General features: G+C 43.7%; 1 protein-coding gene and 1 long non-coding RNA gene across 5 annotated transcripts in view; one reads left to right on the top strand and one right to left on the bottom strand.

Annotated features, from left to right (window-relative positions):
* Positions 1-25,767, top strand: part of C1QTNF7 (C1q and TNF related 7) — a 105,175-nt gene that overhangs the window by 45,367 nt on the left and 34,041 nt on the right. The window lies entirely within an intron of this gene.
* Positions 15,416-20,343, bottom strand: LOC115461417. The gene is made up of 3 exons (XR_003940709.1): positions 20,272-20,343; positions 17,276-17,454; positions 15,416-16,697 (listed from the first exon to the last, which is right to left on the bottom strand). It is a non-coding gene; the product is annotated as an uncharacterized LOC115461417 (long non-coding RNA).

Here is a 25,767-nt window from a genome sequence, read left to right on the forward strand (position 1 = left end):
ACCCAGTGAAGACAAGTGGGAGAGATGAAGAGAATAGTCCACATGATCAAAAACCACATATAGATCAAGGGAGATGGCTAATACGATTTTATGTCATTCGAAATGGGAATGAAGTTCACTTAGGAGAGCCGTCATGACAGTCTCTGTACTGGAGTGCTTCCTAAATCCTGATTGGCAGGGGTGATAAGTTAAAGTCTTCTAAAAAAAAAAAAAAAAAAAAAAAAAAGAGGTAAACTGATTGAACATTATTTTTTCCAAAATCTTTGACATGTAGCAGAGGTTTGATACCGGGCGCTAGTGACTCAGAATAGATGAATCTAAAGTAGATTTTTTTCAAATGTACATCTCACAAATGCACATCTGGATTGTTTTTTGGACCCCCTGATGCAGGAAATATAGCCAAAACACGGCCCATGTCAAGTCCACCAGGCAGTCTTGCATTCTTTTATGATAACCAAGTGAGCTGGTGGCAATAAAAGAACTTCTTTGAAGGCATCTTTGGCTGTACTCTGGTTTCTTTGCTCATCTCCACTGCTTTTTGTTGTGCTTCGAGGTGTGGAGGTTTGTCCCTCTTCTCTGTTTTCTTTGACAAGATTTAATGTCAGTTTTTGGAAGTTAAATGCCTCATTTTTTTTCTTTTCTTTTTTTCTACAACCAGATCAGTGCCTGCAACTTTTATAGGCAGAACTGGAGGTAACAGCACTATGCGAGTCTCCAAACAAAAAACAAAAGTGCAAACTCACATCTGCACATGAACCAGAATGTTGTTCAACACATAAGTATTAGCCTCACAAAAATTCTATGTGCAAGAAATTTTGTGAGGCTAATATGTGCAGAACAACATTTCAGTCCATGCACAGATATGTACTGACACTTTCGTTTTCTTCAGACATATGCACAATGAAGGCGTTCTTACCAAAAAATCTTTGTGCGCATTTGTCTAGCAGGCTTTCCCGATTATTGCACAAGTTCTGTGCACATTGAATTTTGCCTCTCATTAGCTTACTGCACCCAATATTTTCTCAATAATCTCATTGTAAACAAAGAAACAGAGAAAATTAAAACAGATATAGACCATGGGGCTCATTTTCAAAGCACTTAGACTTACAAAGTTCCATAGGTTACCACGTTATGTTACTATGATAAAAGAAAAATGTTGAGTAAATCTACACACAGCCATATGAAACTTTACAATAGAATATGTAAACCACTTTGGTTGTACCACAGAAAGGCAGTACATCAAGTATATTTATTTATTTGTTGCATTTGTATCCCACATTTCCCACCTATTTGCAGGCTCATATATGACCTTTGACCCCCTATGACCCTTTTTGTAATGTCCAGGCCAAATGTATAAGCTACATGTATGGCTGTTGAATATGTGCCTACATGTGTAGAGTATATGTGTATTTGGTGTCAGCCTAGCACACTCCTTCCAAGTTCCATGTTCCTGATATATGAAACTAAACGTATTCTTTCACCAAAAATGCTTACACAGAGGTACTTGGACATTTAGTGCTATGCTGAACATCCAAGAACCTTTGGAAAGGTGACCCCTTGTAGCCTGGGAATATATTACTTCCTTTTTCCTTGGGACAAACGCTTGACCACATTCGTGCTCCTTGACTAGATCTCTGAAGAGGCTCCCCAATTTTGGGTGCCTTGGTGGTGGTGGTGGGGGTATAAGCTCATCTCTCGCCTCAGGCAGCAGATTGCCTTGAACCTTCACTGAGTCCTGCTATCTGTATGGTTCATTCATGAAATGTGGCCCCAAGATGTGGGGAAGGGAGAGGTGGAGTTCACCAAGGCAAAAGTTGACCCCTGCCTTCTTGTCTCCTCCTTCTCCTAATACAGTTCTCTGATGATTGATCCCCCATACCAGGAAGATTTTCTACCTTCTTTTGAATCATTCAATACTACAAATTCTGTTGTTGAAGAGGTTTCCTTGCTTATCTCTGTTTCCACATCAGATGCCTTTGTGGGACTATCTTGAACTGCCAGTGCCATGAAGGCAGTCATACTGGTCATTTAGGAGATGTGTCTCTAACTCACAGGTGTTATCCAGCAGAACATAAAAGTATCCTTAGGACAATTTGTGGAAGCTGGGGCCAATTTTCTAGAATCTGGGTATTAGGAGAGGCACCTATAATTCTTCCTTGATCTGAGCCATCTCCGTCCTCAGCCCAAAAAGCTGTATATAGATAGGATAAATCTGAGTCTCAAAGGTTATTATGCAGCATCACTCCCATGCTGCATAATTTGCATTTAAAGTAGATGGTTTTTTTATAACTTTGGATTTAATTTGAATCAATCACAACAATATTACATAACACATAAGAACTGTCAATACCCAGTTGTTTCTTTAAGGCATCAGCAAATAAATCATTGAACTCTAATACTTAAATTGAGTCCCCCCTGCCCCACCCCACCATCTTTATTCCCCCTATCGGTAACTTCCCATCCTCCCTCTTCCACAGCTATCTGTTACCCCCCTTCCATCACTTCTCCGTCCCCAAATAGGCATAAAGAGGTCTATCCTCCTTGTCAAACTGCTTCAACTCACCATGGTACATTGCTGTTAGCTTTTCCATAAGAATCACAGTACTCAACCAAGACTGCCATTGCATTATTCCTGGAGACTCCTGCTGTTTCTCTCTGTAAAATAAGTAGTAATAATAATACATTTGAACACCGCTGGATGCTTTCATTTAAAATAATAGTGTTTGCAGTAGAATTGAAGTCAGAGTACTTTAAGTGAATGAAGTTACAGGTATCCTCAGGGCCTATCAGAGGAAGACCAGCAGAACAATTTGGCCTGGGCCTCACACAAAAAAAGGGGTATTATTTGGAAAAAAATGTTTGTTTAATATTTCTTTTAACTGAACGTGAAATTTAGCTATAGGATTTTTAGAAACATAGAATCATGACTGCAGATAAGGGCCAGATGGCCCATCCAGTCTGCCCTTCCTCAGTAACCACTAGCTCCTCCTTTTCCTAAGGGATCCCAAGTGCCTGTCCCATGATTTCTTAAATTCCGACACAGTCCCCGTCTTCACAACCTCCACCGGGAGGCCATTCCACGCTTCCACCACCCTTTCTGAGAAATAGTATTTTCTTAGATTCTTCCTAAGCCTATTTCCTCATAACTTCATCCTATGCCCTCTCATTCCAGAGTTTTCCTTCATTTGGAAAAGGTTCACCTCCTGTTCATTAACACCACTGATGTATTTAAACGTCTATCATATCCCTTCTCTCTCGCCTCTCTTCCAGCATATATATGTTGAGGTCCATGAGCCTGTCCCCATATGTTTTCTGACAGAGACCACTTACTAATTTGGTAGCCACCCTCTGGACTGACTCCATCCTGTTTATATCCTTCCATAAGTGCGGTCTCTAGAATTGCACGCAGTACTCCAAATGGGGCCTCACCAGAGACGTATACAAAGACACTATCACCTCTTTTTTTTTTTTTTAATTATGAGTTCCAGGACTCTGGAACCTCCTAATTTTCACTGACTTGGGCCTCTGTGATTCTCTGAAAAACCATGGGTATCATGCATAGTTATAAAATAAAAACAGAAAGCAGAGCAGGGAAAATTAAGGGGCTATTTTAACTAAAGTGCATTAGATTTTGCAGTTACTGCAGCTTAACATAAGAAATTACCATGTAATAACTTCAAATCTAACGCAGCAACTATTAGAAGTGTTCCCTGAATTTCATTTCACAGGTCCCATGTTAAAACTGTGGGTAGCCTGTGGTTCTGAGATCAGAGTTAGTGCGGAAGCACTCAGCCCCTCCTATTTAGAAGCAGGGGCGTAGCTACAGGGTGCCATGGGGGCCTGAGCCCCTGCAAATTTCATCCGGGCCCCAGGTTTGGCTAGCGGGGGTCCCCAACCCCCACCGGCTGAAGCCTTCTTCAGCGCCGCTCTCTGGCGCAGCCACGTTCTCTGCCTGCCCCCTGTTCTTCTTTCTCCTCCTGTGCACGCTGACGCTGAGCGTCAGCGTGCACAAGAGGAGCAAGAAGAAAGAAGAGCAGGGGGCAGGCATTGAATGCGGCTGCATCGGAGACTGGTGCTGAAGAAGGCTTTGGCTAACGAGGGTTGGGGACCCCCGCCAGCAAAGGTAATTGTCTCTGAGGGAGTGAGGACAGGCGGTGGGTGGGCGAGGAGGTGAGGCAAGGGGGGGTGGCGGGGCGGCACTCAAAATGTGCCCCCAACCTCGAGCTCTGGCCCCCTCCCACCGTGAGGTCTGGCTACGCCCCTGTTTAGAAGGGCCCATGCTAACTGCAGAACTGCTGGTTAGTGTGCAGTATTTGCCACACACTACCTGCAAAGTGCTGAGAATGCCCATTCTCTCTCTCTGCCCCACTCCTAACAAACAAACAGAAACACTTTTTAGGGGTAAAATCAATAAATGGAGCCAAACTTTAGGCACCAGGATGATGTGCGCTGAGTGCAAAGTCTATTACAGCAGTTTCGCTCAGAACTATTGCTATAGAATACTTGCGTAAGTCCGCTTCTATGTGCTTAGTATTACGCACGAGCACTTACACCACCTTAAAGATTGGTGTAAACAGTTGCAGTTAGGTGGAGTGGAGGAGTGGCCTAGTGGTTAGAGCACTGGCCTTGCTGTCCAGAGGTGGCTGGTTCAAATCCCGCTGCTGCTCCTTGTGATCTTGGGCAAGTCACTTAACCCTCCATTGCCTCAGGTACAAACTTAGATTGTGAGCCCTCCTGGGACGGAGGAAATATCCAGAGTACCTGAATGTAACTCACCTTGAGATACTACTGAAAAAAGGTGTGAGCAAAATCTAATTAAATAAAGGTTAGTATTCTACAAACTGTGTCCCTAAATGTCTGGCACATCCTCCACCTGCCCCTTCCAGGTTCCTTCTTGAAGCTGCACACTTTGGAATTTGAGCACGCAACTTTATAAAATAGCAACTAAGGACAAGTTAACTGCTAATTGGTGTCCATTAGTACCAATTAGTCAATGATAGCCAATAATTGGCTGTTAAACTCCAATTAACTGCCAATTATTGAATTAACTTGCATGCGCAACTGACCTTATTCTATAAATTGTGCATGCAACTTTGCACACTAAGTGTAAAGTTGGACATCCAACGTTTCAGAATTAGTTCACTAATGCATGGTTTTCCACATGGCAAGAGCTAAAATACAATAAAAATCAGTAAAATGGTTGTGTGCCAGTAGGTACTGCATGGTAAACCTCGTATTATGGGTTAGATTCTATATATGGCACCCAAAAAATATGTGCTGAAAAAGCACTATTCTGCAAGCTGCGCTTAAGTTAGGCATGGTTTATAGAATAGGGCTTATGACCGGGAATCGTGCCTAAAGCCATTGCACCAACTGAATGTGGTGCAAATTTATATGCGCCTATATTAGGCGTGTATACCCATTATTCTATTACAATGCATGTTAATTTTAAGAACACCCCCATTATGCCCATGCCCTTCCCATTTCCATGCCCCTTATTTCATATCGCATGTAAATTTTAGGTGAGGATCCCACACCTAAATTTATATGCATAAATGCCAATTAAATCTAATTAGTGCCAATAATTTCTTGTTAAAAAGTAATTTATTTTTCATTAATTGGCCCAGTATTCAATTAAATTGCACACACAAATTGGGCACATGTCAAAATTTGTGTGCACAATTTTTGGCAACTTTTATAAAATCAGGAGGTAAATGCTTAATAAATTTTAGTAAAAGAGACCCTAAGCAGTAAACTAATATAGAATTAAATTTTAGCTCACAGCAAAATAGCTAGTAAGATTTAAATTCCAGTTGTAGTGGTATAAAAAAAAGTAGCTGACTGGCTTCTGTACATGTCAAAAATCTTACAGTGTTTATAAAAAAAAAAGACATTTCTCTGGGTAAGTGAATATTCTTTTGTTCTGTGCTTGATTTAAAGATTAGGTTTTAATGGAAGAATTGTAGGTTTATTGATAAAAACAGTTAGAATTTTAAAAAATAGACTTTATTAGCTAGTCTCCATACCCTTTTACCAATAGTCTTAAAATCTGAACTTTCTGCCACAGCCTACAGCATTAACAGATAGCCTCTTTTGGAGGAGGTGGGGAGCCGATACCTGAGAAGACAGGGCTGACCTGAAGGAAGCAGCCAAGGCATGCAAAGAGTCCCGGTCCGGCGCAGCTTTGCTGTAGAATAAAAAAACGCGGCCCAGAAGTGATAGTAAGCGAGGGAAGGAACAAAACTTGCAGAATGCCAGCCAGGGGAGGGGACAATACCAGTCAAGCAGCAGATCCGCCTCCCTAAGCTTTATATTCTCTGGGCGCCTATGGAGTGCACTCTTGATGTGTGGGCCTGAGCTCAAAGTGGGTAGGCCCAGGCTCACCCGGGCCCACCCGTGGCTACGCCCCTGATGAGCTGGTTGATGTTATGTATCTAGATTTATATATATATATATATATATATATATAGAACTGGAATGTGTCAGCTTGGAGAAAAGTACATCTTATGTATGTGTAACCTACTGAAGGAAATGCATTTGTTTCTTATGTACCGGTATTGAGCTGCTGGGAGCCTGGCTTTAAAAGAGGTTTCCATTTCAGATTTTGTCTGCCTGTTTCATTCTAATTTATGGTGTCATATTCTATATTACTACTAATACTGCTTATCAGGTCTACAGCACTACTAGACATACGCAATGCTGTACACTAAAAATGTATGAGATAGTATTGGATGAGGATCTGTCCATGCTCTGCCTGTGTGACTGAGTTGTAGGATTCTGCTAGCATGTATTCCTGTGTAGGGGGTCTGTTGCAGTCCAGCTTGTTCAAGTTTCCCAATAGTAGCTGTATTGGTGTTCTAGGGCATGGTGTAGTATTTACAGTGTTGTCTTACATGCTAAAAAAAGGAAAGTGACTGATAGGGAAGCTAAGCAGAGTTGTGAGAGGAGAGGACAGGAAGAACAAGGGAAACGTTTATCTGTAGTTTTCATGCATCTCTGTTATCATTGGTGTACATAAGGTATTTTTGGGAATGATCCATGGGGTTGAGATGGGACAGGGGATGGAGCTAGTAGATAGAGTGGGGGCAAGGAGCACATCGGACTTGGGTCAGTCTGGGGTGGGGCTGGGGCTCATGGTAAAATCTGCCTCTCAAAAATTGTTCCCCTTGGCATCTCTACTTCTAAACATGCACAAAAATAAGTCAGTTTTCATAAAAACAAGGTATCTTCCTAAATTGAGATTAAAAGTGGGTTATGACGCTAAGTATGTGTGTACCTTTTTAGGCACTGCAGTACGCGGTTGTAAAGTTCAGCAAATTAATGGTTTCCATCTATGAATGCATGTTTTTAAAAAAGTAAAGACCCCTTTTTACTAAGCGGCGGTAAGCCCAATGTGGGCTTACTGCTTGCTAAACAGTGTGCCGTCATATCTGGTGCAACAAACGTTTTGTAGCGCTGGTGTGTACCTGGTGGTAATCGGACAATGCCATGCGCTACCCGATTACCGCAGGAGCCCTTTCCACCACCTCAATGGGTGGCAGTAAGGCCCCCCCCCCCCCCCCCCCGAAATGGCCGTGCAGCAAGTGCTTTACTTGCCACATAGCCATTTCCTGCAGGAAGGAGAGACTTCCCTTTTACCCGCTGCAGTAAAAGGGAGTCTCATCGCGCGTTTGACACCAGAGCAGGCCCCCTTTTGCCACAGCTTGGTAAAAGGGGCCCTAAGTTACCTATGTACATTACTACTACTATTACTACTACTACTATTAAACATTTCTATAGCGCTACTAGACTTATGCAGCGCTGTACAAATTAACATGAAAAGACAGTCCCTGCTCAACAGAGCTTACAATCTAAATTGGACAGATGAACAGACAGCTAGGGGTGGGGAAATTGCAGTGGTAGGGGTGATAAGTGAGGGTGTTGAGTAAGAGAGTCATGGTTAGGAGTCGAAAGCAGTAGCAAAGAGGTGGGCTTTAAGCCTAGACTTAAAGACAGCCAGAGACTGAGCCTGACGTACTGGCTCAGGGAGTCTATTCCAGGCATAGGGAGCAGCGAGATAGAAGGAATGGAGCCGGGAGTTAGCAGTGGGGGAGAAGGGGGACGACAGGAGACATTTACCCAGCGAACGGAGTTCACGGGGAGGAGTGTAGGGAGAGATGAGAGCAGAAAGGTACTGAGGAGCTGCGGAGTGGATGCACTTGTAGGTCAAAAGGAGAAGTTTGAACTGTATGCGGAAGCGGATAGATTTAATAGATTTAATAGATGTAATAGATGCCCCTAAAATGCCCCCTAGAGAGCTTCTTTTTTATGTGGCCAAGTCTGTGCTCGTTTAGAAAGTGCTTGGGTGGATGAAAATCCACGTATCTGCATATGGTTGACTGGGGGCCTGATTTACTAAGGCTTTTTCCCATTTTGAATTGTATGGGATAAAAGCTTAGTAAATCGGATTCTTAGTTAATTTTTTACCCAATACAAGTTAACCAGGTCTTTGAGAATGTAATGTAATTTAATTTGAAATATGCATTCCGCCTTCTGGCCTAATCAAGGCTCATTGCAATAACCATTACACAATTAAAACAATTTAAAATTAATAATATCAACACACCTATAGCATTTACAGTTCTTATCCATACCTCAATATTTACAACCTTTCATAAAATATATAACCATTGCAGAAAAAAATTAAGGCGCACTTAAACTACAGCTCACCTCACCCCCGAGTTCCCCAATTCTATGCTACTCTTTTTTACCGTTCATCATGTTTACCTACTCACATAATCATTCGTCACTGTCAGCCAACCTACCTTTAGCCCTCATACAGGACTGTTTTCCGTTTCTGCAAAAAAACAAAGTACTTGACAGCTTCAAGATTTATTTAGAAGCAACAGCAATGAGTTCATCATTTTGGAACTACTCAGAAGGAACTATTTCGGGTTGTTCTCACCAATACGTACAGACACCTTATTACAAGATTTCAGTACTTGCTGAAATACACTTTGAGGGGCATAATCGAAAGGGACGCCCAAGTTTTGTTGAGGATGTCCTCGCAAAACGTCCCAGTGGAGGGGCGGGGAAACCCATATTATCGAAACAAGATGGACGTCCATCATTCGTTTCGATAATACGGTCGGGGACGCCCAAATCTTGACATTTAGGTCGTCCCTAGACTTGGTCGTTTCTGATTTTCGGCGATAATGGAAACCAAGGACGCCCATCTCAGAAACGACCAAATGCAAGCCCTTTAGTGGTAGGAGGAGCCAGCATTCGTTGTGCACTGGTCCCCCTAATATGCCAGGACACCAACCGGGCACCCTGGGGACACTGCAGTGGACTTCTTAAATTGCTCCCAGGTACATAGCTCCCTTACTTTGCGTGCTGAGCCCCCCAAAACCCACTACCCACAACTGTACAGCACTACCATAGCCCTTACAGGTGAAGGGGGGCTCACATTTACCACCACAAGTGTAACATGTAGGGGGGGATGGGCCTGGGTCCGCCTGCCTGAAGTGCACTGCACCCACTAAAAACTACTCCAGGGACCTGCATACTACTGTCATGGACCTGAGTATGATATTTGAGGCTGGCATAGAGGCTGGCACAAAATATTTTTAAAGATTTTTTTTTTGAGGGTGGGAGGGGGTTAGTGACCACAGGGGGAGTAAGGAGAAGTGATCCCCGATTCTCTCTGGTGGTCATCTGGTCAGTTCGGACACCTTTTTGTGGCTTGGTCATAAGAAAAACAGGACCACGTAAAGTCATCCAAGTGCTCGTCAGGGACGCCCTTTTTTTCCATTATGGGTCAAGGATGCCCATGTGTTAGGCACGCCCAAGTCCCGCCTTCGCTACGCCTTCAACACACCCCCTTGAACTTTGGTCGTCCCCGCAACGGAAAGCAGTTGGGGACACCCCAAATTGGCTTTCGATTATGCCGATTTGGGCGACCCTGTGAGGACGCCCATCATCCGATTTGTGTCGAAAGATGGACGTCCTTCTCTTTTGAAAATGAGCCTGTTTGTGGGTTGCATAGCAGCGCATATGTAGATTGACACTACCTACTTTGAATTACAGTGAAACAAAATTAAACAAGGTCTTAATATTTGTTTTTATATTATATAGCTAAATCTTGGCCTTTATATTTGGAAGCAGAGACACTTTGGATTTGAGTCACTTAAATTCTTTTTGGCCTCCAGAGGATAAACAAAGCCAAAAGCCTAAAAAGCAACTGTTGTAAAAGCAAATATTCAAGAGATTTTTGGCAAAAACAAAATACTCATCACAGTTCCAGAAAGATATTCAGAACATGCAGGAAGAAGATCCACCATAGCTGCTGCATTAATATTATCCACTGTACGATACATATGTCTAAATAGTTTAAAACAATTTGATATACCACCCTATTTGTGAACAAGTCAGAATGGTTTACAACATTTCAAATCAGAAATTTAAAAGAATGCCATAAAAAAATAGTAAAGCAACTCATCCCAGAGATAGGCATCCATCATCCAATCATCCAATCCTCTGCAGGTCATCTAGTCAGGAAACAAAAAAAAAAAAAGTTCAGTCTCCCAAAAAGTTTTTCAAAAAAATAGGATTTCAACCAAAAGTTAAATAATTGGTAGGACCTTTCTACCCAAACACACAATGGCAACTGGTTCCACAAATATAGAGTGTACCAGAAGACGCCACCTTCCCTGCTGCTGAAAACTAGACTGGAGATTGTTACTGGATATAGTAAAGAAAAAGAAGGAATGAACACTTTTCATTATCTTCTCCTAGGTTAAAATTTCAAGCCTTGTACCTCAGACCATAGTGCTGCAGTCCTGGGGGTAGGGGGTCGAGTCCTCCATTTGTTGCTTCTAGTCATGCCTGGGTTTGCCATGGAGGTGGTATACTTAGGTCCTAAGGAGGAGGGAATATGGTTGTCAATGCTATGGTGGCCCCTAGTGGTCAAAAAATGGCATTCAGGGTGTACCTCAAATGACACATCCCTCAAAACAATCTTCCTATGCTTTCAAATAGTGGCTAACATTTTCAATACAAAAACTATTTTGAAAGAGCCAGTGTACTTTTCCCCTGGAGGATGGTTGTGTTTCCTCTTCATTCTGTTTTGACTCAGCAGTTTCTTTGCACTCCTTTGGGCTACCAGTTCAGTCTGACTCGGGGCTCAGATACGGCACCATGAACCTTCATTTGCATCTAGTCAAGGATTTTTCTTCTATTTTATGTCCCGTTCCTCAATTTAACCTAGTCACTGATGCAGCAGTTTTCAGCTGGGGACAATGCCTCAGGCCTCCTTCTGGAATCCTGTGGTCATGGACCCTATATGCAGCCACTAGATGTCACAATGTCTCTGATTCTCTCTCCCCACTAGGAACCATGAGTGCTATCTCCACAGCATCCCCAACCCTCAGCTAATTCATAGGGTGCAATCTCTACGCTTGATTTCAGAAGGGGAATGCACATTTGTATCCACCCGCATCAAAGGATTTATATCTGCTCCCAGGGACATCTAGGTTATAAAAAAGTTGCTTGTTTATATAGCACTCTACTGGATGGATTAGGGGTGGTCACCCCCCTTAATCCCCTAGTGTTTTTTGACCCCCAGAAATGATACTGGCAAATGTTATCAGGCACTGTAGCAGCTTGGAGAGACATAGACATATGGGTTCTAAAATGGAGTGTATGTGCCAGCTTGTTGGCATGCTGACCCTACTGATATTGTAGACATTGATGCTTGTAAAATGGATGCTCTCACCCCACATAACCAGCTCATACGCCTGGATGTAGTTTAGAACAGGTTTAGTTCAGCAGATCCTGTTTTAAAATATTAGTGGAAATTGGCATGTCCTCACCACTGTTCCCTCCAAGCTGAGCTGGAGTCCTCCAACTGCATTGCTGCCAGTGAGAGATGCTGCTTCAATGTTGTGTCTTCCATTACTAGAGACAGGCAAGTTCCCTGGAATCCTACAGAGCTTGCCCGTCTCTCACTATTGAAAATGTGATAGTGAAACAGCGCCCTCCAGAGGCAGGACTATTGGTGGAGGGATCCCTCTCAGCTTAGAAGAAACAGTGGTCCTGACCTGGACTTTTCAATTCCAATTTGTATGTTTTATGTAAAACTAGTAAAAAAGGCCCGTTTCTGTCAGAAATGAAACTGGCGCTAGCAAGGTTTTCCTCGGAGTGTATGTTTGAGAGAGAGAGTGTGTGTGAGAGATGTACAGTGTGATAGACAGAGAGTGTGTCAGAGACAGTGTATGTGATAGACAGAGAGTGAGTGAGAGTGTGAGGCCCCTCCCCCCTCCCTTAATGGTCTGAGGCCCCGCTTCCACCCCATCTTTCTGGACTTAGGACCCCCTCACCCCCTCCCTCCAGCCACCCCTGTCCACCGACCCTCCTCTGCCCCTGCCCCCCCCCCCTGCAGCCAGCCATGTCCAGTGAACGTGCTCTCTCACCTGCCCCTCCTTCATCCACCCAGGTTGTGTAACGAAATCTTCGGGGCAGGCAGGAACGATCCGTGTTCCTGCCTGCCCGCTGCTGGCGCTGGCGCTCCCCCGCTGTCGGATCGCTGTTGAAAATGGCCGCCAAGACTTCCAATGGCGGTCTCGCGAGACTTCTGCTGAAGTCTTGGAGGCCACCTTTGTAAGTATCGGTGGCCATTTTGAAAAGTGATGCGGCAGAGGGGGAGCGTCAGCGCCAGCAGCGGGCAGGCAGCACCGGGGATCTCTCCTGCCTGCCCCGAAGAATTCGTTACACAACATGGGTGGGTGAAGGACGGGCAGGTGAGAGAGCAGGTTCGCTTGGCATGGGTGGCTGGAGGGGGGGCGGGGGGAGGAGGGTCGCCGCTGGACATGGGTGGCTGCAGGGGGGGAGGGGAGTGTCACAGGACATGGGTGGCTGGAGGGGGAGCAGGGGAGAGGAGGGTTGTTGTTTGATGCTCCACTCCCACTTGCTCCGCTCCCTGCCACTTGGAATCAGCTGTTAGTGACATCAGCCTGGCTATGGAGCCTAGCTCAAGAAGGAGGCACAGGCAGTTCCCGATTAGAATGTTGGTGGTGAGAATTATTATATAGGATATGCCTTTATATGTAAACCCCCATGCTAACCTACCTGAGATGAAATGGCCATTTACCATGGGGGATTTAATCTTTTACCTATCAAAATCCCCCAGTCAAAAGCAATCATCTCTCCTACCCCACAGCATCAGTAACCCCCTCCTCCCCAAGACATCATCAATGACCCCCTCCAGCTACCTCCTCTACACAGTGTCATCAACAAACTAGACACTCTTCATTCTTTCCCCTCAACAGGGCTGTTAGTGGGGTTCAAACAGGGCAATTGCCCTGGGGGATCCAAACCTGCTCAAGGCTTAAGAACGTAGAGCCTGCTTACAAGATTTGGAGCCCCCTGGGCCCCAGCATGTCTAATACCAACCCTCTCCTCAGTGGCCAAAATGACCCTCCAACTCCTCTGGAATAAGTGCTTACCATTCAAACAAATCCCCTGTCTTCACCAGCATTTTGTAGATAAGATGTTTTCCACTAAGATAAGACAATGCAGCTTTTAAAAAAGCACCAGCAGGCCTGATACTCAGAAAGACTTATGGAGTCTTTTAAAAAGAAATTAACCACATATACCAATAACTTGTATCTATTCATTGTCCTGTGGTGTTAAAATTGATAAAAGTTATCCATATTGGGGGGGGGGGGGGGGGGGGGGGGGGGGCAAGGTTAGGGGTGGTTATGGGCTGGGGTTGACCAAAGAGTTTGGTTAACTACAGAATGCTGGATGTGGCAAAATTCAGCTGCTTTTCAGATAACTTATCCTTTTAAGTTAGGCTACCAAAATAGTAGGCCTAACTCAAATGGATAAGTAGCAGCACCACTGCAACATAAAAGTATGTTCAGTGGTGCAATTTAAATGGATAGCACTGATCTTTTCTGACATGCATTTTTGACCAAGATTTATAGAATTTCCCCCAGAATGTATAGTCGTGGTTGGCTGCTGAGTAAGTATACTTCAGTTATAAATTAACTTTATGCTTCTTGGAGGAACTGTCCAGGAACTGACAAGAAGGGGAGCTATCTAGTCCTTAGTGGAGTGCAGGGCTTGGTATGAGAGGTAATGGTGTTGTGTCCGCTGGGAAACAGTGATCATAACATGATCAAATTTTAGCTAATATCTGCAGTGAAGTTGCTAAGGAAATCTACTGTTGCAGCCAGGACCGCTTTTACCAATGGGCACAGGGGGTAGCTGCCCTGTGCATATAGGGGGCCCAGCTAGCCACCCCATTGTCCATTAGTAAATTCATCCATGAGTATGGCATAATCTCTCCCTTCTTCCTCCCCCACCCAACCCCAAATCCTGCATCTCTCCCTCTCCCTTTCACCTGCTCTCTCCTGTCCCTGGAGTCATCTGTGCTACTTCTCTCCGGCACCAGCAATTAAATCAGTCAGCCTTCTTCCAGCATCAGGGATTCTCTTCAAGCGCATCCCACCTTCTCTGATGTAATCTTCTGTTTTCCGTTTAGGTGGTACGTGCAGAGAATCAACGGTGGACAGGAAGAGGGTAGGGATTGTGGAATGCAAAGAGACAGTGCTGGAAAAGGGGGAGATGGGGACACAGAGGGACACTACTGGAAAAGGAGGGAGAGATATAGGAGGATAATGCTGGAAAGGGGAGAAGACATGGGGTAATTCTGGAAAGGGGAGGGGAGATGGGGACCTCAAGGGGGATAATGCTGGAAAAGGGGGAGATAGAGACACAGAGGGAGAATACTGGAAGATGGGGACATGGGAGTTATGTTGGAAAGGAAGGGAGATGGGGACATCTGGGGGGTAATGCTGGAAAGGGGAGGGGAGATGGAGACATGCAGGGGGTAATTTTGGAAAGGATAGGTGTGATGGGGGCACACAGAAGAGGTAATGCTGGAAAGGGGAGGGGAGATGGGGACACATGGGTGGAGTAGTGATGGAAAGGGGAGGGGAGATGGGAACACTAGAGAGGGGCAATGTCAGAAGAGAGCAGAGATTGGGTCACAGGGGGGCAATATTGGAAAATGGGGGAGATGGGGACACCAGGTGGACAGATGGTGAACTTGGGAGTAGGAGAGGGAGAGGGACAGGAACACTGAGCGGAGATTGGGACACAGAGGGGCAATACTGGAAAGCGGGAGAGATAAGGATACCAGGAGGAACCTGCTGGTAGGATAGGGACAGGAACACCGAAAGGAGATGCTGGACAGGATAAATAGGGGTGCAGAGAAAAGATAATGGACATGGAAAGCAAAGAAATGTCAGATAGATGGGAGACCCTACAAAGGCGTGAGAAACAGACCCTGGGACCAAAGTGAATGGAAACATTAATTGTTCAAATAACAAAGGTAGAAAAAAGTATTTTATTTTGAATTTCATATTAATTGTAGGGTAAAGTGGTAGCCATGTTAATCCACTTTTAAACGGTAATAAATAGAAATTAAAAAAAAAGGAAAAAAAAAATAAGATGATACCTTTTATTGCCATTAAAAGTAGCCAATAAAAGGCCTCAGTCTCTTTACCAGTGTGCCAAATTTATACCCCAAATGCACCAGGAGGAAAATCTCACTCATTAGCCTTCATTTTTACTCTTTGGAATGGACCACCCTTAGCATTCCACACTTATGTTCTTAATATTCTGTACTTATGTTCTTAATATATACCGACTCATTGACAAGTATATATCATGGACACAATACTACTGTGCATAATGTAGATAGCAACCTTTCCAGTGATGGTATAATTAATGTACTATATAGTCTTACTATGTCTCTCCCATATAGGCAAGTTTTAGTGTATCTGGCAATCTTTTTATGTCCTATATACAGCAACTTCTCCACATCAAACAGAAGTAGACTATGTCATGCTCTAGCAGTTGCAATGGCTCTAGCCCTGTTTTCACTTCATCTAGTTGAAGTGACAGTGGCTTAGAGGCTGATCGAAACTGCTTTTTTCAGTTTTGGCCAAACACAAACTGCCACCAAAACTCTGATAGCTTTTGGTCGAAACCAAAACTGCATCCTGTGAAAGGGCTGGCGGGTATGCTGAAGTCCCACCAGTCAAAGAAATTTGGTGCCAAAGCCACTCTCCTCCTCTTTGTGCTGCTGCTATAATGCAGAAGTCGATGGCATGCCTCCAGCTACCGCTGCTGGTCTCCTCACACATGCTCAGTTCGCACAAGAACTAAGCATGCTCAGGGAGTCCCAGCATCAGTGACTAGAGGCACTCTGCTGATTTCTGAATTACAGCAGAAGCACAAGAAGGAAGGAGTGGCTTGGACACCAAGTTTCTTTGACTGGTGGGACTTCAGCATACCCACCAGCCCTTTCACAGGGTGCTGCAGGTTTGGAGGGGGCCTGAGCCCAAACTGAGGGGGGGGGCCAGGCCCCAAGGCCTCTCATGGCAACATCACTAATTCACACACACGTTTTCAATTTCGGAACATGTGAGATGGAGCGATTGGTGGATGAACACAAACATACTTTAGCTAAATAGGAGTCTATTTGTAGCCCTTTTATATTACACTGTTCCTTTTGTTAGATGTTTGTTTGGAAATTAAGTTAGGGGAGCTTGGTCCTCGAGTGTTGCATGGAAGATCATTTCGGTCTTTGTACTCCTTCCTCGATGGTCCCTTGGCTTGTGGTGGGGAGTTCCTTCTTGTTATATCTATTCCAAAAACAAAAACATGAATAGAAGTGTTTGTATCAGGGTGCCACCTTGCTGATCCTCTTGATAGTTGTACTTGTTTTGCTGTTCCTTGTGTTTTTGAATTTGACTAAAGACTTCTCAAATTAAAAAAAAAAAAGGGGAACAACAAAACTTATATAGTAGGCACCCTATTTTCCAAACATCAATCCACTCCTCCCCCCAACCCAACCCAAAGTGGCAGGATATATCAACTTGATCACTGCTGCAATGAAATTATAAGGGCAAATTCAAAACTCGACTTTACACTCTAGGCATAAGAGTGTGCCAAAACCTATCCCAAAAAATTGGGAAGATCCAATAACTGTCCAAAACTTTATTTGCTCTTTGTGGTACCTCCCCAAAGTTTTGGACGATTATTGGATCTTCCAAATTTTTTTATAAGGAAGGTTTTTGTTGACCAATGATGACTTTTTGACCGACCACATTAAGAGGCAAATTTAAAAAAAAAGTATGCACTCCTACTTTAGTGGTCTTAGTCTTGATGAGGTCTTTTCCTCCCTATTTTTCAATAACTCCTGTATTTCCTGCACATTTACCATCATTTATATTTAGCTGTGTCCTTTGTGAAGTGCCATCCTCAGTGCCCCACTCTTTTTGGACTTTGTGGTGTTCTCGTGGGGTTTCTGTGCATTCCTCCACCTCAGTGGTCATCTCCTACATCCAAACTTTTATTCCTGTCTCATACCCACCATATTCACTGTTACTCGTTCTGAATCTGCAAAACAATTGTAAATAAATAGTAATGTTGAAAAATGTCATATTTAACTTTCTCACAAAATATAACTGGATAACAAAGTTTATAACAAACCAGAATCTAACTTTCTACCATGTAGAGGCTGTATCAGCTTCTGTTCACTTGGGGACTCACTGAATCATACAAGTTGACCTGGGTGCCCAAACTTTCACCAACAACTAGTATTTGAAAGTTGGCTTGGCCATCCTAGCTTACTGTTATTTACTATGCAATATATTGCTTTAGTTCATATTCTTCTAAGAATGTGGGTAATAAATTGAACTAAACTAAATATCTGTTTCAAACAATAACAAATGTTCCAGTTTTAGTCTGTAGCTCTTATTTAAGTCCTATTTATTTATAACTTCCCCTCTCTGTTTATATTTTATTTTACTTTCCTCTTCCAACACTGCATGTTTTTATGCTTTCCAATAAATGGAATGCTGGAAACATTTATGTAAGAGAGATCAATGTCCATCTGTCCTTAAGCACAATAACTTTACAAAAAAAAAAAGGACAGAACTTCACCAAATTTGGCAAGCAGGAAGAACATGTGAATATCTTGAATAGACCTGAAAACCAGAATCATTGATTTAGTATTTCCAGAAAACCGGGCCCCCTCTGAAAAATCCCCATTGCTGTCTATGGGAAACTCTGAGAAGCTATAAGATGTTGGCCACTGTTTCATTCTAAAGATATCCTCCCCCACCTCCCCAACTGGCAACAAAAGGGAAGGAATTTTGGATTTAGCTCATACCTTTTTCAGTTGTAGATCAAGGTGAGTTAAATTCAAGAACTAAGGCAGATATATAGGGAAAAATAACCGAAGCAGTCAGTGAATGATGTACCAAGAGGGTTCTTCAGTGCTACTCCCCACACACCATGGGGCTCATTGGCATCTGCATTTGGATGTATTTCTCACAAAAACGTCCAAACTGATATTTTTTAAACCAATTTAGACATTTTTCTATGAAGTCTGTCAGAAGTGTGTTCAAATCACAAGGGGACGTGGCAGGGGCAGGCTTAGGGTGGGATCTGGGCGTTCCTAACACTTGGACATTTTTCTGCTATAATGGAACAGAACAAAAACATTCAGAGCTGTAAGCTGGACGTTTTGGTCTAGACCTGTTTTATCAATGAATAAGCCACAAAAAAGTGCCCTAAGTGACCAGATGACCACTGGAGGGAATACTCTCCCAGTGGTCACTAATCTCCTTCCACCTTCCCCCCCCCCCCAAAAAAAAAAAAGTGATTAAAAACATTACTTACCAGCCTCTGATGTAATACTAGGGTCCATTAGAGCAGCATGCTGGTCCCCAGAGTAGTCTAGTGGTGAGTGCAGGGCTGCTGCCACAGCCACCCTCCCAAATCACCGCCACAACCCCCCAGATCATCGTCGCTGCCGCCCCCTGGATCGCCACTGCCAACCTTGGGGCTGGGGGGATCCCAAGGCCCCGCCAGCGGAAGACTCCAGCTCTGCTTTTCACTCCATGTCTGCCCTGCCCCTGTGGCTGCTTATTTTTCTTGTCAACTAAGCATGCGCCTGAGGGGAAAAGCAGCCATGGCGGTAAAGGCGAGTGAAGAGCAGCACTGGAGGGGGGGCCTGGTGCCAGAGTGCTCTCCCCTGCTCCTGTTGGGACGTGATCACTGGGGCCCGTCAGGAGAAAGAGAGAGACCCCGGCACCAGGCCCCCCTTGAAGGCCAGGCCCGGGGAATTTTGCCCCTCCCCCCTCTTGGCAGCCCTGGGTGGGTGCAGTGCACTGCAGACAGATAAACCCAGGCCCACACTTCCCCTTATCTGTTGCATTTGTGGTGGAAACTGTGAGCCCTCCAAAAAGCACCAGAAACCCACTGTACCCACATGTAAGTGCCTCCTTCACCGATAAGGGCTATTGTAGTGGTGTACAGTTGAGGGTAGTGGATTTTGGGGGTCTCAGCAGACAAAATAAGGGAGCAGCAGTGAGATGTGTACCTGAAAGCATTTATTTGAAATCCACTGCAGTGCTCCCTATGGTGCCCCATTGCTCTCCTGGGATGTCTGTCTGGCTAGTCTACTAAGAATGCTAGCTCCTCCTACATCCCAATGGCTTGATTTTGTGTATTTTTCACTTGGACGTTTTTTTTCCCCAAAAATGGACCATAAAGATAAACACACAGAGCACATTTTTAGGACAGATTTCCAAGGAATAGGGGTAATGTGCATGGAGCAACAGTTACAACCCTAACCACCTGACTGTGAAGTCTAGATCGGCCATTATGGTCTTTATCTGCTGTTGGCTACTATGTTACTAGAACCATGGCTAAAAAAAAGCAAATGTGCTGGATGAATCAAAATTACATTGAAAAAATAAAACAGAACATGCCAGATCCAGACTATGAATAAGGTTTATATTTAAATTATATATTCTTCCTGTGGCTCCTTCTTACCTGGCTAGCAGATAGGGTCAAGTTCAGCATAGGTGGGTGTGACACCCCGAACGAGAGGTAAGGGTGGGCCTGTGGAATAACACAGCTGGACAAGGGATATAAGTGAAAACAAGTGTTTTATTTAGTTTAATCCTGAGGCCTATTACATCACAGAACCAGGCACAAAAGACAATGCCTCTGTAATTCAATCAGCAGTCTTAAGCAGGCCTCAGACTAGCAAGACTCAAGCACAGTCTGTGGCTGCTGGGGCGGCCCCACCCCAAACACAGCCTGGGAGTCCTTCTCAGTTCTTCTCCAAGTACTAGGGTCTGGCTCCAGCCAGACCTCAGAGCAAGGCTTGTCAGACTGAAACAAAAAGAAAAAGTAGCTTACCTCAACCAGGTCACAATTCATAATCATAGGTGGTCACATACACTGGGGCTTTGACTCCTTCTTCTCTTTAGGCCTCCTTAACCTCAGTCAGGCCATGTCTTATATACTTCCTGGTTTTGGGTCCACCCTTCCTCCTGGCTCACTTCCTCTCAGGTGTGACTAGTGTTCTTAAGGTGGCTCAGGCTATCTATGGGACTATTCTTAAGGTTGAGGGGCAAAGTTCTATAAACCCCCCTCACAGTGGGATATACTGGTTTCTCATGCTCCCTAGGTTCTTTATGAATGGGGAGGAAGTCCACTGGGGTCCTAGGCTTCTGAGGTTTAGCAGCACCAATGGAAAGAAAAGTTCCAGTGACCTTCCCAGAACATGAGATGAAAAAGAAGGAACTCAGATTACAAGGGCTCATGTTTTTTTTCATACTCGACTTTCTAAAGACCCCACCTACTAGAGAGAGTCTCTATCACTAACCTCCTATTTTCTTCTATCTTATCAGTCAGAAAAGGGCTCTGATACCTCTAGTAAGAGACATGTTTGAGGAAACCCCTACATTTCAAACTCCAGCTCTACAAGGTATCTACATTACAAACCCAGGTTATGAAAGTATCAAATATATTGGGAAGTTATGCTTGAAAATTCTGTTGTTCTGGATAACATTTAAAACTATGAAGCGGTAAAACCAAACAGCAGTAAAAAGTGGCCTTATTGAGCCCCTATGTGAGTCTTTCCTGTGCTGAGGTAAAATGGCCGAATTTCCTATTTATTTGTGTTAATGTCCACATGCTAATTTTACCATTAGCATATAGCTGCATGGCCATTAAAACAGATTAGTGCATGAGCTTTACCGCAACCCATTCTGTAGGCAGTAAGGGCTTATGCACTAAGCACGCACTAATCGATTAGCGCGTGACAATGTTAGCTGTGATAATCAATTAGAACATGCCCACTCTCCGTCCCAGACATGCCCCCATAACAAAAAATAAATTTGACTTTTTAGCTCATGGGTAATGCACGCAAGTGACATAATTAGGACACCTCAGCACACCCCATGGTACACCATTTTTGGCTGCAATAAGCACACGTTAGTGCTTACTGCAGCTCTGTAAAAGGGCCCCTAGATATTTAAAATGCTTGCTAAAAAATTGTTTTTAAGATTCCCAAGAGCAGATGGTCATGCTCTCTAATATTTTCATGGAAGCCGCTCAACAGCCATTCCAATTCATCACTTAAGTATTGGCTTATTCATTCTGTCTTCCATTTGGCACAGGGAACTCCTGCACTCGAGACTCTGTTTTGTTATTATTACTTCAATGTTAAAAAAAGGGGGAGGGTGGGAAGAAACAATTTTCTAAACTTGCTTCAAAGAAAACATAATTAATGAATTTGTTTGTTTCTTAAGTCTCTGACAGTTGTACAGAATAACTAACAGTAGCAATTTGCTCAAGGATAGATATAGACAGCATTACATGGGATCTGGCCAGAACAAGGAATGCCACCCATGGTGCGATTTGTCTCTGCAGTTTGGGAAAGTTTCTTGCATTCTTCTCCCTCCCTCCCCTCAGCACTCATGTGACCTTCATGAAATCCACATTCCTGAAGAGTATTACATCAGTGTTGTTGCTGGGAATAACTGCATTGTCAAAATCTAATAAGTCTTCAGTTGTTGAACATGCCAGTTAGGTAACTAAAGGATATACTATTACCTAGCTTCTCATCCACTTTATTACCATTTAACCATTTTATGCTTCGTTTCAGCAAGGAAAGTTTGTTTTTTCAGGACCTTAGTTATCACCCAAGATTGTGTTTGAATATAGTGCTTATAGTAAAAGAAAGACAGAAGCTTAGCACTAGAGAGAGTTGCACAGGGACAGAAATTTCACCCATCCCTGCCCATCCCAAATGGAACTAACCAATACCCACCCGTACCCACTAAGATTCATTCCATCCCCACCCATTCCCACAATTAATCTCCACCATCCCCACCCATACCCGCAGAAGTTGATACTATTGTTTACTCGCTCACAGCCCTCTGATTCCTCTCAACCCCAACAGCCTCACATGTTTTTTGGATGTTATTCATTATTCAACCAATGAATGTTCTAAGGTTCAGTCTGGTGTGCCAGCTGTCTCTCTGGGCATTCGAATTCCCCGTTCTGTAAGGCGTACCAAACCCCAGCCTTGGTTGACCTCTAGAATCCGCTACCTGTGTTCCTGTACCCGCTCTGCCAAATGCCTTTGGCAGAAATCCCATGCCCATGCTGACTTCATATATTTCAGATTCTTGCTGACCTCCTTCCAGTCTGCTCTTTCACTTGCCAAACAGGACTACTACATCCAGTTCACAAATTCTCTTGCTCAAACCCTCGATGTCTCTTTGCCACACTGAACTCTCTCCTCAAAGTGCCTTCACCTCCAACCTCCCCTTCACTTTCTCCCCACATTCTGGCTGAGTACTTTCATGATAAGGTTCACAAGATTAAACCTTAATTCTCAACCAAGTCACCTCCACCTCTTCGTCCCCTAGTCCATTTTCTTAACCCTCCTTCAACCTTTGCCTCCTTTTCTTTCTTTTCTGTAATCACTGATGAGGAAACTGCACATTTTCTTTCCTCCTCGAAACTAACTACCTGTTCCTCTGATCCTATTCCCACCCGTCTACTTAGCACTATCTATCCTACTGTCAACCCTTTTATCTGTCATATCCTCAATCTTTCACTTTCCACTGTGACTGTTCCTGATGCCTTCAAACATGCTGTAGTCCCACCACTCCACACTACTCATTGGACCCTACCTATCCTCCCAACTATCGTCCCATCTCCCTCCTCCCTTTCCTATCCAAGCTACTTGAACGTGCTCTTCACCGCCATTGTCTTGACTTTCTTTCATCTCAAGCTATTTCTTAATCCACTTCAATCTGGCTTTCGCCCTCTTCATTCAACTGAAACAACGCTTGCTAAAGTCTCCAATGGTCAGATCTAAAGGTCTCTATTCTATCCTCATCCTTCTTGATCTAGTTGTTGCTTTTGACACTGTTGATCACTGCCTACTCCTTGATATGCTGCCCTCACTTGGATTTCAGGACTCTGTTCTTTCGCTCTGTTCTTTCCTGGTTTTCTTCTTATCTCTCCCATCGTACTTTTATTGTATACTCTGGTAGATCCTCCTCCTCTTCTATCCCACTATCAGTTGGTGTACCTCAGGGATCTGTCCTGGGACCTCTTCTTTTCTCCATCTATACTTCCTCCCTTGGTGCTCTGATCTCATCCCATGGTTTTCAGTATCACCTTTATGCTGATGACTCCCAGTTCTACCTCTCCACACCAGAAATTTCAGCAGGACCCCAAGCCATAGTATCAGCCTGCCTGTCTGACATTGCTGCCTGGATGTCTCACCACCATCTGAAACTAAACATGACCAAGACTGAGCTTCTTATCTTTCCCCCTAAACCAATCTATCCTCTTCCCCCATTCTCTGTCTCTGTGGATAACACTCTCATCTTCCTTGTCTCATCAGCTCATAACCTTGGGGTCATCGGATAACACTTTCATCTTCCTTGTCTCATCAGCTCATAACCTTGGGGTCATCTTCGACTCCTCTCTCCTTCTCTGCACATATTCAACAGACTGCTAAAGCCTGTTATTTCTTTCTCTATAATGTCACCAAAATGTGTCTTTTCCTTTCTGAGCATACTACCAGAACCCTTATCCACACTCTTATCACTTCTCACTTAGACTATTGCAACTTGCTTCTCACAGGTCTCCCACTAAGCCATCTCCCTCCCCTTCAATCTGTTCAAAATTCTGCTGCATGACTTATATTCCGCCAGTGTCACTATGCTCATATTAGTTCTCTCCTCAAGTCACTTCATTGGCTCCCTATCCATTTCCATACACAGTTCAAACTTCTCTTACAAGTGCATTCACTCTACAGTTCCTCAGTACCTCTCCACTCTTATCTCCCTGCAGTCCTCCCTGGGAACTCCGTTTACTGGGTAAATCTCTTTTATCTGCACCCTTCTCCTCCACTGCTAACTCTAGACTCCGTTCCTTTTATCTTGCTGCACCATATGCCTGGAATAGACTTCCTGAGCCGGTACGTCGAGCTCCATCTCTGGCCGTCTTCAAATCTAGGCTAAAAGCCCACCTTTTTGATGCTGCTCTTAACTCCTAACGATTACTCACTTGTTCAGTACCCATGTTTTATCATTCCCACCTTAGTAATTCCCTTATCCCTTATTTGTCCTGTTTGTCTGTCCTAATTTGATTGTAAACTCTGTCGAGCAGGGACTGTCTCTTCATGTTCAAGTGTACAGCGCTGCGTACATCTAGTAACACTATAGAAATGGTAAGTGGTAGTAATAGTAGTAGTACTACTACTTATCATTTCTATAGTGCTACTAGATGTACACAGCGCTGTACACTTCTAGAAAGAGGGAGAACAGACTGACCTCTCTACAATCAAAGGTTGTTTTGGTCTTTCACCTGTAACTCTTCTTTCTGCCAGCAGCTGACACACCAGGGCAAAAATATACCTTGGGAGTTATAGAATTAGCACATCTCAAAGGGCCCCTCATAAACATTTGAGCTCTATGCACATGCCTAATTTGTCTATGCTTTAATCCTGCCCTGATGGAACTTCAGTGTACAGATGCCATTTGCCATCAATATGAACACACAGCTTTTTCCCTATCAATAACTGAGCTGCTATGCTTAAAATTAATTGCATACATAGTACTTGATTTTTTGGTAATCATCTGAATGAAAAGCTCACACTGACCAAAAACTAGTAAAATCTACTTCAGCATTCAAATAAAAAAGTTTGGGATGACTGTACTGATGTTATTACACTGATATCCACCAAGTTTCTATTTTTAGTTTTTATAACACTTTTATATAAATAACTTTCTGTTAAAAGCAGTAAGTGGAGTTTCTTTTTGTACTTTCCCATGGGTTCTTTGTATATTTGCTAGCGGGTACATTGGAGAGGCTTTCTATCTCCTACCATTTCCAGTTCTATTCTATTTATTCATAGTGGGGACAATTTTTGAGTAACCCACATAGGTACTAGATTCATGCTTCATTGGTGTTTTTACCTTGTAGCTACATTTTCAAACTTTCAAAGGGCTCATATGGAAAGAAAGGGAAAAAGCCTCAGAGGTCCATGATAAACAGCACCCTAGCGAACCAGTCTGTGGAACACTCCTTTTTTGCTGTGTAAAAGCTCTCCTGGGTCTGTTCCCACTAAACCTCAATCTATCATTGGCAAAAAACCCTCTCCTCCAAGTTTATTACATTTATTCAGACAAAAGTTATTTTCATTACTCACATAATTTGCGAGTTGCCTTCTAGAGGGGGAGAAATTTGAAAGAGATGTTAAGTCCCGCGTATCCATCTGCGGTAAAAGTGAGGACCCCGGGGTTAGAAGTGGGACATCACAGATGTGGTAAATGTAAAGCCTGAGCTGTTATGAAAGAATGTCAAGAGTTTGTAAATCCTTTG

Source organism: Microcaecilia unicolor, chromosome 2 (genome assembly GCF_901765095.1).
Source record: "Microcaecilia unicolor chromosome 2, aMicUni1.1, whole genome shotgun sequence".
In the NCBI taxonomy this organism is placed as follows: Eukaryota; Metazoa; Chordata; class Amphibia; order Gymnophiona; family Siphonopidae; genus Microcaecilia; species Microcaecilia unicolor.